We start from the raw sequence: 19,060 nt of genomic DNA, 5'->3' as shown, positions 1-19,060 counted from the left end.
AGTCACCCGTTTCCACTGGCAACTTCGCTTTAATTTTGAATGTCTGAATTGAACAATCATTTATACTCAAAAGACAAAATTACTATAAACCAGAGCTGCAAAAATGTGGACTTAAGTTGTTATTCCTAATGAATAAGGAAGCTTGGCCAGGGGGCAGAAGGGATCAAGGATTAAGCACAAAGAATAGCCATTTTAAATCCTCTTTTAAATACCTCTGAGTGACAAGGAGCAGAGAGGGGGAAGCCCTGAGCTGTGCTATTAAATACAATGAGGCTGCAAGTGTGGGAGGAAAGAAAAGACAACAATCTGGCCTGACTAGTGAACTTGTTTTAATGGAACATTATTAGTCTTTCTCCCTGAAATAACCGAGAGCAATGCCAGAAAATATGTGCCGAGGGTAACAAGCACAGATTCAAACACTCGCAGGCCATAAAGGCTCATCTGCACGGATGACACCACACGCTCGCTGCTTCGTTAGAGGTGGGCTGGGCCAGAACAAGAGCGAGAAAATTCACGGTATTATTCTCATAATTATGTAATGTTTTATATAATACCACAGGTGTGCACTGTGCTTTCCTGAAAGAAATCAAAGCACAGCCTCCCCCAGCAAGATCAAGAATCAGCTAGAATCACATTTTGCTCTTCAACTTCTCATTTTTCTAACATCCCCCACTGACTATAATAAAAACGTCCTTTGGGCTTACAAGCCTTGTGATGCTGGAAAGATTTTCACCCACACTATTCCCATCTCTTTTTCAAAAAAGAAAGTTACTTTGCTGGTTTAAGTTTGTCTGAGTCGACACTATTCTACTATTAATCACACTCTAGCAAGCAACGGCAAGAAGAGGAAGCTCCAACTCGAGCACAGGAATTTCTGAACAGTGAAAAGATYGGTGAGAGCAACTGGTGAACGGAACAACTGTAATCTGCCTGTCTTTGAGATTCTCTCGTTCAAGAGGATGGTGAACACCAAACTTACAAATCCCAGATAGACCATCCTCGCATATTTCTTCTAAAAGCCATATTATCTATCTCTATAGCACTACTCTGACACCATTTTATCTTCTATTGTAATCAAAAAATAGCTCATTATGACCAAAGTAGATAATATGGTACTGACAGGAAAAATCTACAGAAACACTGTTTTCAAACTGGAAAAGAAGCTGTCATTTTCAGATGGGACATTCAGCCCAGTGCTTACCAGTTCAATAAATAATTTCGTATTATCTGTAAATGTGGTGCTTAAATTTTATTATTGAATAAGATATATCTCATTCAACACAAATGAAGACTTAGTCTACCTGCCTTGAGAAAAAGCACATCATCATAAGTAGATTTTCCCATTTACTTCACAAAGCTAGCTTAGAGCTCACTTGCTCTGAGTACATGTTAAATAACAAAGTCATTTAGACAGCTCAAAGAACAAGTAGTAGCTGATTTTCGGGAACAGAAATACAAAATACAAGAGACATTCCCACACACAGAAGGCACAACTAGACCCAGGATCTGACAATGCCAAAGCTCAAAATACTAAAGATTTATTCAGTTTCCTGCGATCTGCTCCTACTGAAGCCAAATGGTTTTCACCATTAACTTAGTGTAGGTCTGTTATTGCCGTGTCATGACTGGAATCATCAACCACCACAATTACCATTTTGCCACCAACAGCTAGCCATGCTAATTTGTTATGTCATTAAAGAGCATGCATAACCAGAGAGGAAGGCTGGAAACGATTTTGTGGACAGACACGGATGAAGTTTCAGGAGTTTGGAATAAATAYGTAGACACTGAGTGGCTATGAAAGACTTTAATCTTCAACAGCCTTTATAATAACTTGAAAGTGAAAACTGCTTTAAACTCATCACAGTCAATGGACAGAAACTGCAATAAGATGGGCAAAACAWGGTTAGAAGCTGTGGTTGCTGACACCTTAGCACGATCCCAGAGAGGTACTTACTTCAGGAAAGCAACTCCACCTCTGAACATTTTAGCAGACAGTCCTGAGGTATATTATCCTGAAGGGAATGGGAAGTCTCAGACATGAYGGGATATTTAAGTTTTTTGGTTGTCTACAATTGGATCCCAAGGTACTTTAACACACACTTCTTCCCATCAACCTTCTCACACTAAATGCAAATACAGCCACTTATACACATATCGTGAAATAAGGAAACATGTCTCCGTCTGCCTGCCCATCCACAAAGCGTAAGAGCACAGGCTGAGCTCCTCRTTAATGCTTGGAGGAAGCAACTGCAACGTCGGCCCACACCAGCATCCCCAGCCAGATGCACTATTGATACGCTCTAAGTATCATTGCTCTTCATATTTGACAGAGGAAAAAACTAGCTATGACATTTTTCAAGACKGTAAAATGATCTTCTGTATTTTCAGTCCAACCCATTTCAATGACAAAAGTGAAAGGACTTTAAATGCCAGTTAACCTTGGCCTCCAAGTTGCACCATTTTCTTCAAAGCAAAAGGTTTTACATGCATGCATCTTTTCTAAGGGGCAAAACTAGGCATGAGAGAATTGYCTTTCCCTCCCATGCATCTCCAGAACTGTACATCCATAAATAGTGAGAGGAAATAGCCTTCAATTCAGAATAAGCCATTTACACCAGTGAATTAGGAAATACTGTTCCTGTGGGAGATGCAATTTGCAGGGACTCTTTCAAGTTGCTGAGACCTGACAAAAGAGTAGATATCTCCATGATGACACTGYTCCTGAGTTTATGCAGAGGCAAGGAAAGAAAATCAGCATCTCTCCGAGGAAGGCAAAGTCCGTCACCCACCAGGAGAACGAAGAAGAAACTACAAATTAATACTATGCTGGACCAAGGCAGAATCACAGGCATTGGCATCATCCCTCGTGGCCTAAAAAGAGAATGGCAAACATGTAAGGGAAAAGGTCACAGTTATAGGCCACAGCAGAGTAATTCACAGCTTTGAATGCCAGCGCAAGCAATGCCAGCAACAGGGAAGCCCAGGAAGCAATCCATTCAAAGTCCCCCCACACACACATCAGAGAGCACCAGGAAGCACAGCAGATCTTAGACAGAGGTTTTGGATGGAGTAATTATTTCGTTCTCTCTTCTGCACAAGGAAGCTTTTCTCTTGCCACAAATAATGCCATTTTGCCAGAGCAGTCATGCACAGTGCTGCATAGGCAACACACAGCAAGCACAGGCTTCATCTCCAARTTTTGAGCAGCCTTCAGCTGCCCAGATTATGAAGCGTCTCAAAGATAAGGACGGAAAACTTGAGCTTATTTCTAAATTTCACAGCCAGCCAGTGCAAAGAACATAGAATAGCTTTGATGTGTTTATCACAGCCTGTGTTGCTGAAGAGATTCACTGAAGTGTCCTACATTACCTGACGCTCCTAAATCCTAAAAAAAAAAAAAAAAAAAAAAAAAAAANAGTCTTGTGAAAGAAGGCGGAAGACAGACACTTTCTGCAATAGAAAACAAAGGATGACTTTTGTTGGAGAATTTTGGATGTACAGAAGGATTTTTTCTGCTGATTGCCAACACACTAAGATATAAACACTATATACTAGTAATTCAATAGTTATTTCTTCAGTCATTCTCACTATGGATTATATGTGATTTTAATTAGTAAGTTCAATATTTTGAGTGGATTTCTGTTTTCTTCTTTTCYTTATTTTTCCAAGCAATAACCTAAAATATAATGCATTGACCTAAAATGTAATGCATAATCAAATGGACTAAAATACAGGAAGCATAAAAATACTTGTTCACAATACAAAGCTTGGTTTAATATTAGCAAGAACTTGAAAGCACTGAAAGAACATTTGCACTCTCCACCTTTATAAAAATGAAATATATCCTGCATTATGCAGAAAGTAATATTCAATAAAGAATACAATCTCAATTTTGAATTATATAAAGATCACAACATATCTTTTTTGCTCCTCTGAAATTCAATAAATAGTTCAATAGAACTTCTTTATTCCTTTCACCCTTCTGGGGGAAAAAATGATTCTTAGGCAAAGAGCTTGCAGGCCAAATTTCAATCTGAAAATAATCTTTATAGCTGAGTTATAAAACAATGAGAATAAGAGTTTATGATGTGAAAGTTGATGCAGGCTTTACTGCTTTGGCATGATTGGTGAAGCTGTATTAAAAATAAATAAWTTTTTTTAAAAAAGAACAAGCATTCTATATCCTTTGACTAAATAATAGAAGCAGTATGCTATCATGACCACATAAATCTAAAGTCTTAAAACACTCCACCCTTATTATCTCAGCCAAAAGAAAAATGTTTATAATAATACATATATTGACTTTTGCTTTTTGTTCAATAAGAAGATTTACTGCCCCACTCTTTAGTCARTTGTAACCTCTTTGGGTCAACAAATCTCGATACTGATCTCAATAGAAGTCAATACCTGCTTATTACTTACCACCACATTTAGACACCTATCACAAATTCTTATGGGCATTCCCGTGACAAGAAGTAGTGAATACTTTCTGCTTAGTTTCTACACAAAATACCCTCATGTGCTTTTCATGCAGAGAGTAATTTTAAAGCCATGAGATGAGATTGCCTTTTAGAACAACATTATACGTTAATTTCCATAACTAGGAATTAAAGTTCCTTAGCTTCTCAGGGTTGTTTCCTGAAAAATTCACAGACTGACCTTCTTGTAACTCACATTAGTGCTTTCTTCCTACATGAAATTTAACTGAGCAATCTGATATTTTGTCTTTGCTAACTGAGAAAGGCAAATAACAGTAAAAATTAGAAAGCTACTTGCAAGCAATAACACATGAACTAGCACTCAAAAGTTCAACAGAGAAACAAAAATTGCCTTCTCTGTTGCATTCATATAACGTTAACAGAAAGTGAATCTTTAGATTCACTGTCCCACCWGAGTTTGTATATGAATTGATTCTGTACTTACACAGACAGGATCTATCTTCAGATATTCTATTCAGGACATAAAGTGTCAAATGTTTGACATTACAGGATATTCAACTCAGGATTTTAAGACTGATGTGTAAACAAATTAAACAGGTATTTATTTAGTGCATGATCCRAAGGCTTACATAAGCATCTTAACACAGTTGGATACTGAGGAACATATTTTAAATATTTTCTCATTGGATTTGGCTGTGAAATTTGGATTACATGTATTAGGTATCCATTCAGAATAAAAATTCAGAAAGTACTGGTACAGATGCTTAGAACACATGGCAAGGAAATGTCAACAGGTAGCAGAAGTTATACGCAAAAGTACCTTTAAAGGTACTTTTAAAGGTATCYGAAGCATCCGCAAGTAATGTCACTGCACTGGTCCTTTTCAATTGCATGTGCAGTACAATATTTGTTGTTTCAAACAGAGCAGACAACAGACGGAGTGATGACCCTGACCTTGCATATCATTATCTTTTCCTAAAATCTTCATCTCAGACTTCAAAAAAGACAATCTGAATATTCGTACATCCAGCATTTGAAAGGAGGAAAAAAGAACAAACCAARACAAAAAAAACAGAAAAGTGTATATTAATGATGTAAATATAAAATCCATTTTTAACTTTTTCTTTTTAGCCTAGTCAGTTAAGGCTTGCTTAATGTTACACGTTCCCATCATTGCTCCATAACACCTRCAAAATCTGAGATAAGATGAGGACATGCAATCTAACTGTCCTTTCTTGTGCTTGTCAGTTAAATCCCAATATATGAAAAATTCCATAAAGTGACAATTTGGATGTGGTTTATGCTCAGAAGATCCCATTTCCGCTCTTTTATATCAGTTTTGTAACTGTATACACACATACGCGCACACAGAGCATAAAAATARCGTGTTGTATGAGAATTGTGCTCAGACTTACCCAAGAACTGTGTTTGACTAACACAGTGAGCCAATACAGAATTAAATAGTTTTTTCAGGCTAAACAAAATCAATATTATTTATAGGATGTGATAGCAGGCCAAAAAAAAAAAAAAACCACACATTTCTAGCTTTTTAAAAATAGATAAAGCTATATTGATTTACAAAATGTAAGGCATTAGACTGCTCAGATATACAGCCTGTCACGTAAGAGATCTAGGTCTAGAAACACCAATAAAACTCCAATTTATCTAATTAGTCAAAGAGCCCAGTGAAAGGTTGAGCAAGGTTAAAGCGCTCTGTCTAGTGCCTGATGTTCCTGCCGGCTGACGAGATGTTCTCCAGGACCCGCTGTAGAGGCACGGCTGCTGCGGACGTCTGTGAGCCCACTGCCGTGGTCCCAGTGCCGCAGCGGGACTGCCCCGCGGGCAAAGACRCCTCAGAGGTTACAAACACCCCATGGTGTTTCCATCCAAAACGCACACCGATACGTAACTAGGAGAGTGGGCTGCCCCAGGCTCCCCACCCAGCTCCTCTGCTGGGGCCTCCATCGGAGGGAGGAGTGCCAGCAGCTGCTGAAAGGCACGAGGACGGGTGGCAGCAGAGGCTCTGTGCAAGAGCCCAGGAGACCCAGGGTGCTGCTGCTAGGTCTTGCAGACATCCATTTGACAAGTAGAAGCTGCTAAGAATTAGACTACAGTAACTTCCATGGGAAGGAAGAGAAATACAGGATCTGGTTCCTATTCTACCAAATGGTGAGGATCACATTCACTGAACCCAAYGGTGAGGCATATCCTTCACAAGAACTGGTATAAGCGAAACCATCTCCAAATTAAAACATCAGCACGTTTTTTACAATACTGATCAAAGTGGGTGGACTTTGGAACTCCCTAAAACGAAGGATGACAGTAATCAGTGTGGATGCAGTGCCAGTAGAAACACAGCAGAAATCCAACAAAGATCAAGTGCCAAACTAAGGGAAGGCAAAGGGAAGAAGAAACTAGAAAACATTTCTTGAGGGCAAAAATAAGGTTAAAGAATGATCATTAATGTGCTACTGACATTCCAGAGTTCTAATGAGAACTGCGCAAATGAACATAAATAATAATAATAGTTGTTGGGTAGCAGCAGACAGATGGGAAGAGACAGAGGACAAYAGGAAAATTGGTCTAACAACAGAGACATCCTGCCCTGACTGTGGCAAAGGCCTTGGAAGATGCTCAGAGGGAAGAAATCTCCATGRAGATTCATGAAAGCTGTTCCTTATTATTATTATTATTTTGCAGAGATATTTCTATCCCATTTGGATTTCCTTAAGGTCCTAGCAGTTGAAACTCCACSGTGAAGCATGCAGGGGTCACACATAAGGGGATTCAGAGGAAGTGGACTGCCTCCAGGTCTGGCTGCAGAGAGGCTTCACAGCCACACTGACCCACCAAGGTCCCAGCTCCAGCCTCTCTCTCCCAAGAGGCTCCTATGTATTTTAAAATATTTCTTAACTTTAAGCCCATCCTGTTTCAGGTTTTGGGTTCAAAGGATTTTCATTTTAGCTGATTAACCAAATGAAGGATTACTGATCAGTGTCTCTATAAGCGGAGAGGGACACGTACCATGACGACGACAGGATAATACCAAAATGTCTGGTTTTATTCCCCGCTGAAGTACASACCTCTTTTTCCTGAACCAGATCAGAGGCAAGACACAAACCCTGATCACTATTTGAAAAACGTGAGCTGCCTTCATTCACTAATTTCTAGAGCTGCAAAATTAATAGGATTGATTACAGCCAGCATCTAACTTGATTGTATTTTAATTGAAAATCTTCAGATGTATTAAAGATTTTCTACTATCAACCTTTCAGATGACAAGAGATGATGAGGTTGATGGAGCTATCAGCAGAGCCAACTTTTAAGTGGAGCTTTAACTGGCAGGATCATCACTGTGGGAATCTCTTGAATTCCAAAGTGTATTTCACTGGCCAAAAGCAAAACATACCATTATGCTATGTATTCCTTTTGAGCTTTTTGCTTGAAAATAGTCATCATTGCCATCCATGGCCAGGTTTAGAGCAACGTTTTTATCATAACGTTTCTGGCATTGTATTGCAAGTTACTTGCTTGTGAGCTCTTATCAACTGGCAAAGATTTAAAAAGAGGCTGGCTGATAAAAATTGTATGTYGGGAGCTATACAGACAACAAAACAACCAAAGGCACTTAGAGGTAGCAGAGGTTCTTATAAAAATCTTTCCAGAGAAAAGGCATTTACATATGCAAAAGAGTCATAAATTCCACATCTTCATTTAATATTTGATCATCAAAAAAGCTAATAATTAAAACTGTGTAGGTTAGATTGGTCAAGTTTTACAGCTGAACACATTCCCTGAGCATGCTCAAATCAGCACTTATGAGATTAATTTATAAGCTCTTCAAATTCTGAATCTCCAAGGTTTATACTGTMTGTGCATTGTTTGCATAATGCAGTTTTATTCTGCTAAAGCACTACCTATAAAGGGATTATTTTCATATTCAGCACATTAAAGATATAGCACAATTCACAGATACCATACTGTGTTTATGCCTGAGATAGCAGGTAAAGTGTCTCTTGTTCTGATTATCCGTGAAGAAAACGTAAGAACGTGGATGTTTTGGGAGAGAGTGTACCCTTAGTGAAATTAATTCCCCAATGGTTTTATTAAAGTCTGCAAATTGCATTATTTTCCCATCATATTTGAAATATTGCACTTCCTTAATGCTTGCTCTAACCCGTGGCATGCCATCTTCCCTGGGGTGTCTAGACATGGTGTCTTAGATTTATGTGTATGATCTCAGTGTGTTACAACATCACTCCTGACTAATGCATTATTACAATACTTACATATATTCCCAAGTGTCACTGTATTGATTAGAAAATCACCAATCTGCATATGCACACCATCTGTGCTTCAGAGAAGCAACACACACAGGATAACATTTGCCTCACTCAAAGGGAAATTCACATACTACTAGAAGAACAAATAGGAACTCTTCTCTCTGTTTTGTTTTGTAAAATAACAAAGAAAATGAATGCTATTTTTGCAAAATAACAGTCCATGCTTATTGACAGTTTAAAACAGAAGCATTTGCCTGACTCACCGCAAGGAGATTTAGCTTTGGTAATAACATRGAAACAGTCTACCATTTTAGAGATTGTGAATAATATGGAAGTGAAACATACTGCTGTGATGAATTTGAAAAGTCTCAGCTGAAAGGCAACAATAGAGGCTTTTCTGCAGAACTGGCTGTAGTCAGCAGCGAGTCTTTTCTCAGCTGAAAGCTGCAAGAGTGGTTGTAAAAGATGAATGAGGCCCTTGCTTACTGGGGTGAAATGCTTTTAAAGGACAAGAATCCGCTTATCTTTGATTGATTGCTCAGTCTGATACTTTCCTTTATAAAGTTTATTGACTACAAGCCCATAAATCAAAGAAAAACAAATCACGGGTTCAATTTTGGGGACATTGACATCCTGCCATCTTTGCAGCAACAGCTTAGAAGTCACAGGGCAGGGAAGAGGAGGGATATGAGGGACTTAAGGAGACAAAAACATCCATTTCAGGTAAACTATTACTTCAAATGTTGTTAAATGTTTGTAAATGATTACTCATTTGTGACACATAACATTAAGTTCAGAGAAAAAGGCAGACACTGAACCCAAGGATCAATTTTTGAAAGTCCTTAAATATGGAATTTACAATTAAGAGCAAAATACTTTGTAGTGCTGTTGTGCATCTTTTCAGTTCTGCTAGATTACAATTGCATTCCCACAGTCCTCACTGTCCATAAGAATGTTACATTTATAATTTAAACTATAAAAGGAAGAATCAATTTGATTTCAGGGGGATTTGAGGATTTGGGGAGTTCAAAAATTTCTATACTGAAAGCCCCCCTGCCATGTAGAAAAATAGTTGCATGCAAAGAAGGCACTAGCCATAGATCTTACTCATATGTGGCATACAGTATAATATGACAGCAGAATAATACAGATTAATTTGTGCTGTTGACCCTGACACACTATTCTATTGTGTCTTCTTTTAAAGTCAACACTCGGGTCACTAGAACATCTGGTGTTTAAAAAAAAATCCCATTCTGTAGTGCTAAGTGTGTTGAAACAAATGGTACTGTACTATCATTATACAGTGCAACCTCCCTGTTAGGGGTCTAATTTCAAGGCTACCCTGACTGAACTACATTATTATTAGAGGTTTTATAAYTCACATCTTGCCACAGTACACAAAATACCTAATTATCAAAAGTAGCCTTTTAAAAGCTGGATTGTGTTCCATGTAACCAGGAGTGACTGTCGCTTTCTTTTCATTTTATCTTCAGAGACATCTGGAAGGGCTCAGCCTGCACACTGCTGAACATCCTGGCATCGACCCAGCAGAGCACTTTAGCACGCACATGTATTTATGCACACAAATAGCCCCTTTATTTTAGCAGGACCCGCTATTAAGTTACGTATGCACTAGATTACCTCGCTTGATGTATGGACTCCRTGCTCCCTTGGCGGGGTTCACCACCTTGTGAGACAGACCACAATACAATTCCTAGCCATTCTGCCCATTTCATACGCTGTTATTGCATTATTTTACACAGTGCTCAGTGCAAGGCAAGGCTGACGCAGCCTTTTAGGAGAAGACTGAGGGAAAGAAGAATGAAGACTGACCTCAGGAAACGGCAGAGTACACAGCTTTGTTTCACACAAGTATTTGCATGGTGTTTAACATGGAACAATGAAAAAGCAAAATGTTGTATTCTGCCCTAAAAGGTATTCCAGTGTATTACTGCCCTTCTGAAACCATCCCCATGCCTGCATCCCTCTCCCAACACTCAGCCAGCTCCTGGCTTCCCAACAGAGAGTCTTCACATAACACAACAAATTTATCATCTCCACAGGATCCCAGGGAATCTCAAAGCCTCCTCCAAAAGCACCACCAGTTTCCAGTGGTCACACGGCCCATACCTGACTCAACACAGATCACAGGGTCCCTTAGCATCTCAGCTTCCCCAGCTAGCAGGGGGGCTGACCACCTTGCATTTGTGACAGAAGCYACCATGGGTCGATCCTCCTCCATTCCATGAACCTTGCACTCATTTATGCCTTAGCAAAGCAAGTATAAATTGTTACAACTCTGAATTTTGATCTGATTTGCACTCTCTCTGCAAGTGCAGGCAGAAAGGAGATAATCATAAGAAAAACACCACTAGGTAAGTGCTASATATTTGACAGACCTAATCTTTTCTAACTAGGTGCAAAGAAATCCCTCGTAATCAAGAGTATACAAAAGTACCACAGGCTGTTACGAACTAAGATGTATGAATCATGTGCCTGGGAGTGACTGGTACCTCCAGTTTTTAAGCAATAGGAAGACTGCTTTGCAAGTATCCACATGTATTTAGGAAGAGCAATAGGTATGCATGTTGAGCCATGCGAAGGAGTGACAGGAGGCTGCTCGGCGGCGAAGAGTAACAGTGCAGAAAATGCCTTCGACTCACAGCAGGGCTGGGGGAGCAGAAGTTGGCTGTTATACTACAGCTTGGGCTAAGGTGAACTCATTTCCAGCTGTTTTAAATGAAACTTCRGCTATGAGGCTCCAGCTGACTTCTATGAGAAGTTTATATATGATTACTAGAAAGAAGGAAAAAAATAGCATGAYGCGGCTGAATGAGAAGACTGCATTGGGCAATCAGTCCTCAAGGACCTAATCTCATTAACTCCTTCTAAGATTTCAGCTGTCAGTCTGTAGTTGGCAGTTAGTGGAAAACTGAGTACAATGAGAGAGACATCTTTTAAACATTATTTTTCAGGCCATCTTCCTGATCTTTTATACTTGTTTTTTCTGCAGTCTCTTAGAAGTTACAACTGCTGAAGGAAGTAGAGAAAATTCAGGAAAAAAAATGCTCTCCTATGTAGCTTCATGCCGCTGGGTCAGTGATTAACAAAGACAAGGTCCTACTGTAGGGAAGCTAAATGGAGTTCATTATGGACATGAAAGTTAGCAGGGCCAGAAAGGTGAGACTATAGGAAAGAGGATGAAATAAGAGCCTAACAAGTGTGGATTTTACTTCCTTAGTGCAATAAGGACAGCTTTAACCATCAACTACTCCTTTAAAAAAANNTAGATAATAGTGATGCCAAGGAAATATTTATGGAAAATATTGTGGGAATAAAATAATCATGTTACAAAATCTACTGTCTTCTTACACGTACTTCTCAATGCAGTGGTAAGCATTGTCCTGCATATACTCAGAAAAAAATATTATTATAGTGTATTTAAAAACTCTGTTGTGCTGTCATGAGTAATTGTCTTGCAGACTAAAAATTCAACTTGGTAGTTTTCTGAATAAATAATGGAAATGTAAAAAAAAAGAAAAAAGCTGAATATCATTTAAATGGAGTAGAATGGTRCAAAAATCAAATCTGCACAGAGACTTCTGCCTCAAAAATAAAACTAGTGTTGGTCACCAGGAGTTACTGTTTGAGTGCCAGAGGACTGCTGAGTGCTTCCCATCAGCAAACTTTCACGAGGAAGAGACAAGAGACAGTTCACCCCACGCACATGGACAGGCTGTTAACTGCAGCTCCAGAAAATCTTGGCCCTGAGGTCTGGAAGCGATAACCTGAGTCATACTCATAGATCRTTTCAGACATACATGACAGTACTGGGCACCTAGACTGTATTCTGGATGTAGGCACAATAGCTGTCAGCTCTTCCAGTATGGCCTATTTATTCCCCAAAATCATCAGCAAGTAATTGCTGTTACAGAAGTTTTCTTGGCTTAGGCCATTTCCAATCATTTTGATTTTACACTGGCACTATCCCCTACTATGAGATATTCCTGTCCCTAGTCAGATAACCACGTTTTCTGCTACCATTGTCAAAGTCCTAAATGACCAAAGAGCCAAGCCAAGCTTCCTCACCATCCTCCCAGCACAATAGGCAAGCAGGTGCCAGTCAACAAAAACCACGAGACACTGGTCACTGGAGAAGCCATTCACAAGTAGAGCTCATCTGCAAAAGGGCAAGGCTAGATGATCAAGTACTTTKCAAAACAGCTTATTTGACCAGCATAGAAAAATCAGATCCAACTAATTAATGAAAAGTAGCAACCACAAATCTTAATGAAGCTTCAGTCCTCAAGAGACCAGAGGTTCCCCAGAAGCAGCGTAGGCAAATACCTCTATCAGATCATACATCCAGTAACCTGTAATGTGTTAACAGACATCTTCAGGGAAACTAGAGGATGAAGCATGACTTAAGGCACCTGATTCCAGGGCTTATTTCCTTCCCGAAACCTAGAAAACTGGGAAGGAAAAGGAGAGCAGAGAACTAATTGATGAATAATACATTACTTGATCCCCGTAATAGCAACCTCAAGGATCTCTGTACGGATTGGCTCTCCTGATAAATTTTGACAAGATATAGTATGTCACAGCATCTTTTGCTTTATTTCTTTCATTGTCCTTATTTTTGTGTCACATAAATCATTCTTCTGAAGAAATAATCATGGTTACACTTGGGGGGGGGGGGGCTTTAGACCTTTTACGAGATGATCTGTTCTCTAAGCAGCCCTAGAACAGACAGGAAGAATTGGATGTTAAAGTAAATTAACGTGACATTAATTTGTCTCCAACAGCTTGTCAATGAAAGTGAATTCAAAAGGCAGCATATCCTGGAAAGGGGAAACTGTCACTGTTTGCACTGTTGTGCAAAGTAAACCTCAAAATAAAGCAAGAGTGTCTATTGACTGACTCCTATGATGCAAAGAGCTACTTAAAACGAACATCCTTGAACAACTGCAATCTCAGCAGAGAAGACATGGAATGAGTCAATATAAGTCAGAGTAAACTTAGTAAGATGAAAAAGGCATGAATGGACAAAAACATAAGCTTTAAAGCAACTTTAACGTATATACTTCAATGCAACTTCCCAGGACCTTATAGCCATCCTGTTTTTCAGAAAGCAAAGGATAGTTTCAAACAGTCACTCTGTGACTAAAAGTTTTAAAARACATCAGGGTGAATATTTGGCTTCTAAAAGCAAGAAGATCCTACCACACTGATAAACAGTGATAATCATTATAGGAATTATTGCTAATCACAGAATCACGTAAGAGTTGAGATTAAAAGGGACCTCTGGAAATCATCTAGTCCAATCCCCCTGCTCAGACAGTATCACATAGAGCATGTTGCCCAGGATCCGTCCAGGTAGCTTTTGAATACCTCCAGGGAAGGAGACTCCATAGCCTCTCTGGGCAACCTCTTCCAGCACTCAGTCCCCCTCACAATAAACAAGTTCTTCCTCATGTTCAGATGGACATACCTTCCTGTGTTTCAGTTTGTGCCTATTGCCTCTCATCCTATCACTAGGCACCACTGAAAAGAGTCTGGCTTCATCCTCTCTACACCCACCCTTCACTTCCCCACAACTGCTTATAGACACTGGTAAGATCCCCCCTCAGCCTTCTCTTCCCCAGGCTAAACAGGCCCAGCTCTCACAGCCGTTCCTCACAGGGCAGGTGCTCCAGCCCTCTGACCATCTTTGAAGCCTTACACTGGACTCTCTCCAGTAGCTCCATGTCTCTCTTGTACTGGGCAGCCCAGAACTAGACACAGTACTTGAGACGAGGCCTTGCCAGGGCTGAGTAGAGGGGCAGGATCACCTCCCTCSACCTGCTGGCAACACTCTTCCTAATGCACCCCAGGAGACCATTGGCTTTCTTGGTCACAAGGGCACATTTCTGGCTCATGGTCAACCTGTCTTCCACCAGCACTCCCAGGTCCTTCTCTGCAGAGCTGCTCTCCAGCAGGTCAGCCCCAGTCTGTACTGGGGCACAGGGTTGTTCCTCCCTAGGTGCAGGACCCTGCACTTGCCCTTGGTGAACTTCATGAGGTTCCTCTCTGCCCAACTCTCCAGCCTTTCAAGGTCCCTCTGAACAGCAGCACAGATCTCAGGTGCGTCAGCTACTCCTCTCAGTTCTGTACTTGCTGAGAGTGCAGTCTGTCCCTTCATCCAGGTCATGTAAAGTTCTTGGAAAAAATTAGAAGTTAATCTATGTAAAGTTCTTGAAAATATCATACTTCTAACTTTGTTCCCACTGTTACATGTTTTCAGATTTAAAGAGGAAATGAAGAATCTAGTTTGATATTTTGTTCAGATGGTAACACTTATAAAAATAGAGTAAATGTCAGTGTCATGAATTAATATCACAGTAGCACTGAGTCTCAAATAACAGACATAGGGCATAAGCAAACAAGCAAGAACACAAATCTTATGCTTTGAACTGGGAAACTTCCACAGCACTTCTGCGGATAAGTGTTTGAATAAAATTAAATTCATGTTAAATAATTCAAAATGCAGATTTTAAGAGCATATCGTTTTATTCTTCATCTATAAAAAGCTCTTGATGCTAAAGCATACAACTCTCGCTACAAAAGCTAGTATTCAAGTTAAAAATCTACAGCTTTTAGTTCACAGTGCAGCTCTTTTTTTCCTTCCTTTAAGAACCTCTGAACATCTAAATGATAACACATTTCAAGTAGCTGCTCCTTCCCTGGAGTTGAACAAAATTGAAAAGATCAAAGTTAGTGCAATCTTGTTCAAAGGTGAAGAGGTGAAATCTTACGTGTGCTAGAGGATCAGAGCAAATAGAAATGTACAATGCTTAGTGTTCGACACCTGAAGCCCACTTTCATCAAGGTACCTCATTTTCATTTGAATTCAGAATGCTTCTCATTTTGTGGTAAAATAAGGAACAGCACAGGATTAGTTTAGCCACAGAAGAAAGGAAGCCTTTTCCAACACTGAAAAGTAAATATCAGTAAAAGGTGAAAATGGTCAATTTTTTTTTAGAATAACTAAATTCACCACATTAAATTCTATATTCCTTTTTTAAGTAGCATTTATATAATTGAGTAAGATGAAGCCATTACACCCACCATGTTTCAAGTATCATAATGCTGTTGATAGTTGAAGAGTTTCTTAAAAAAAAAAAAAAAAGTGTTTTGAAGGGGGCTGCAGAGAGGGGCATCTAAAAAGCATATACTTTTCTCCATAAAATCTTCATGTGACTGATGTGCCCTGACATAATGTATCACAATGAAATACAGCTGCCAAAAAAGAACTTCAAATGATGCCCTTTTTCTAGAAGAAAAAAAAAGTGATAAGAAAATAGGTACCTTTTCAGCAAAAGCTTTTAAAGCTTTAAAAGCACGGCAACCAGTAAAAAGGTTCTCAAGTAAAGGCTTCTTTACTCAATTTTGTCTAAGTACCTAGAAGCTAAATGGGGGGAAAAGGGTATGGAAAATAATGCTGCAGCCTCCATGAGAACTCGACATATCGTGAACATGAGACACCATGACAGATGAAGGCAAGAAGGTAATGTCCTTGTCCTATTACAGTCCCAAAAATACCAGAAGGTCCATTTCCAAATTATTGGAAACTGTGCTACACTACCATAATAATGCTGATCCAAGAATATTTTAGCATGGCTAAACATGGCTGAGTAGTCACACACACGCAAACATTTAGAATCTGAATACAGATCCACATCTCACATTTCTCTTTTTGAATATGCAGAATTTCTTTTGCATAGTGTCCTGTCCTGAGGTTGTTGTTACAGGACTCTCAAATTTCAACTTGCGCTTCACAGCTTGGAAGTAGTAAGTATTGTTGTATATATTGTCTATTACAATAGACAAACCTTGACCTGAAAATCAGGTCTACTCAGGAGCACCATAAACCTCTTACATTCAGCCCTCCAAGGAGCAATTTCATAGAGCTATCTGCCAAAGTGCATTTCTCAAGGATTCACCTAATACATCCATACCCAAATTCCCTCTGTATTTTCTTTCAAACCCTTCTAGCAAATCTGCTAAAAAAAAATAAAATAAAAAAAAATAAAATCTGTGTTTAGTCTGGCTTTTGAGGTCTTCCAGTGATAGCTCCAGCAAATGAACAGTGGCAGGGTCCGCAGGCTGGGCATGAACTGAGGTTCAGAGACAGCATAGAGATAGTGGTGTTACACAGAAATAAAAGGTCCAAAAGAGAAGAGATCCATGGACTGGSAAAGGGCATGCAGAAAGTGGCTATCTCCAACACAGTATAAGTGTACAATTAGAGAGAACGCAATCAAACCTTTCACCAAAGCATTACCTTATACTAGRTCAGAAATTACATTGTCCAAACTTTAATAACCTCCAAGCTGTTAATTAGCACACACATATTTCTATTACTTAGTTCTCCTCTTGGATACATRGACATATACTTCCATGTATCATGAAAAAATAATCTAAAACAGACAGAATCAGCTCCCCAAGGGGTGAACTTCAGAACACAATCCACTGGTTCATACGTTTTAGTACAAGGCTGAGATTAGAGAAATTGAGCCCTCATTGCTTCCTGTTTATCTGAGTTTCAGATCACCATTTTTTATTTTACCTTTAGGATACAGAAAGAATTGATTCAATATCCTATGTCTACTGGCAGTCTCCTGTGGTTAATCTATGCAGATAACTGAAAGTGTGAATCTCTTAACTACAGATCTGTAACAGGGATTCTCTCCACGTTTCATAAGAAATGTTACATTGACATAGAACACACGTGGATCAGTCGTGTTGTGCAATACAGAGTGGTTGACTTGCAAACAGAGGTTGTGTCAACTGCGTATTTTCTCGCACGAGTTTGCTGTTGCATTTTGAGGGCATGGACACAGCCACAGTTGCTATTTTTAAGGGGGATGATATGGCAGGATTTCAGGTATTTTCTAAAGCACTTCGCACAACTGTCTTCAGTTATTTCTTTAACTAACGTTTCTACAGTGTTCAGATGCTGACAACTTGTCTCCCAGGCTTCCCTACAAAGCAATGTTCTACATAAATCATGGACAATGTATTGTAAGCTTAAGGGCAGCTTTTAGGCATTGAAGACTGCATGAACAGCATCATCTCTTGGGGCATAGTTTCCYTCCCCTGCACGACTCTTCTGTTTGTCTGACAACGGAAACCCGAAAGCCCTCAGAAAACATTCAGTCGCTATTCTCCTACATAGGACAAAGTCTCATAAGGTGGGATAACAGGTCAGATGTATCATATTGTTATCGTTCCTTCCTGTGTTTTTATTTGTTACGGACTATAAACCCCGCTGATCCGATAACGGGCCGTGACCATGAATTCCAACCAGCTGAACTGTGCTGTTTCGTGGTGGGCCCAGGCTGGCGGTAACAAACTCGGGCAACGTAACGATTTCAGTTTCACTGCACTGCTCTGCTTCCTGGGAACTTGCAAAAGATAACTGAGTGCGTCACAATCTTAAGTTCAGACTCATACAACATTAAAATATCTTACAGAGTTTTAAGTCTCCATGAAATGTCAGCCTAATAAATACAGTGATCATATTTGCTACTTGTCAAAAATATTAATTAACTAGGAAAAGTTAGTAAAAATATATTCCCCAAAATTATGCAATGGAAAATATTTTTTTTCCTTATTCATGGTTATATGAATGCAAAATGCCATGGCTTCTCCATCTTTAATACCTAAGGGATTTATAAGCATATTGCATCCATAAAACTCGGTTCATCAGTACAGTACACAGCCCAGATATGCATATTTAATTACTCTGAAAGTAATTTACTTGTACAGATGGTGGTATTAGAAGGTCTTACTTCAATTTAAATTACTTCTATTCAAAAAATAGTTATTTTGCTATGAATCTTGAGTGAAGAATTCACTCTTATTACAGATGAATAATACTTGACAATTGTAATTAATCTGACTAACCTAACGCTTCTTCGAGAAGCATTTCRTTTGGGACTAAGCGCAGAGCCCCCTCTTTCCAAGAGGCAGATCGGGCAGCATTTCAGATTCAGACCTSTTTACTGCGAGGGAGCCCAACGCGTTCCTGGGGCAACCGAGTGAAAAGCCACACAAGACCTTGTTAAACGTCTCCGAGMCTTCCCAAGGAAAAGCGACATTGCRAAATTGTTTCCCTCTCTCCGCAGGCTGAGGATCAAAGCCAGCGGGCTTACTTCAGGAAGCCACCCGCCCAGCGCCCCCGCGTTCGTCCGCGGCGCGGGGCGCGCCTGCCGGGCGAGAGGCTCGGGGGACGGCCGGCCTGCTCGAGGCGCGCGCGGCCGGTCTGGCACGCGCTTCGGCAGGACGGAAAGG

Source organism: Rhea americana, unplaced genomic scaffold, assembly GCF_003343005.1.
Source record: "Rhea americana isolate MKP2758 unplaced genomic scaffold, rheAme1 scaffold_2, whole genome shotgun sequence".
Taxonomy (NCBI): Eukaryota; Metazoa; Chordata; class Aves; order Rheiformes; family Rheidae; genus Rhea; species Rhea americana.
Note: the sequence above shows the minus strand (reverse complement) of the source record.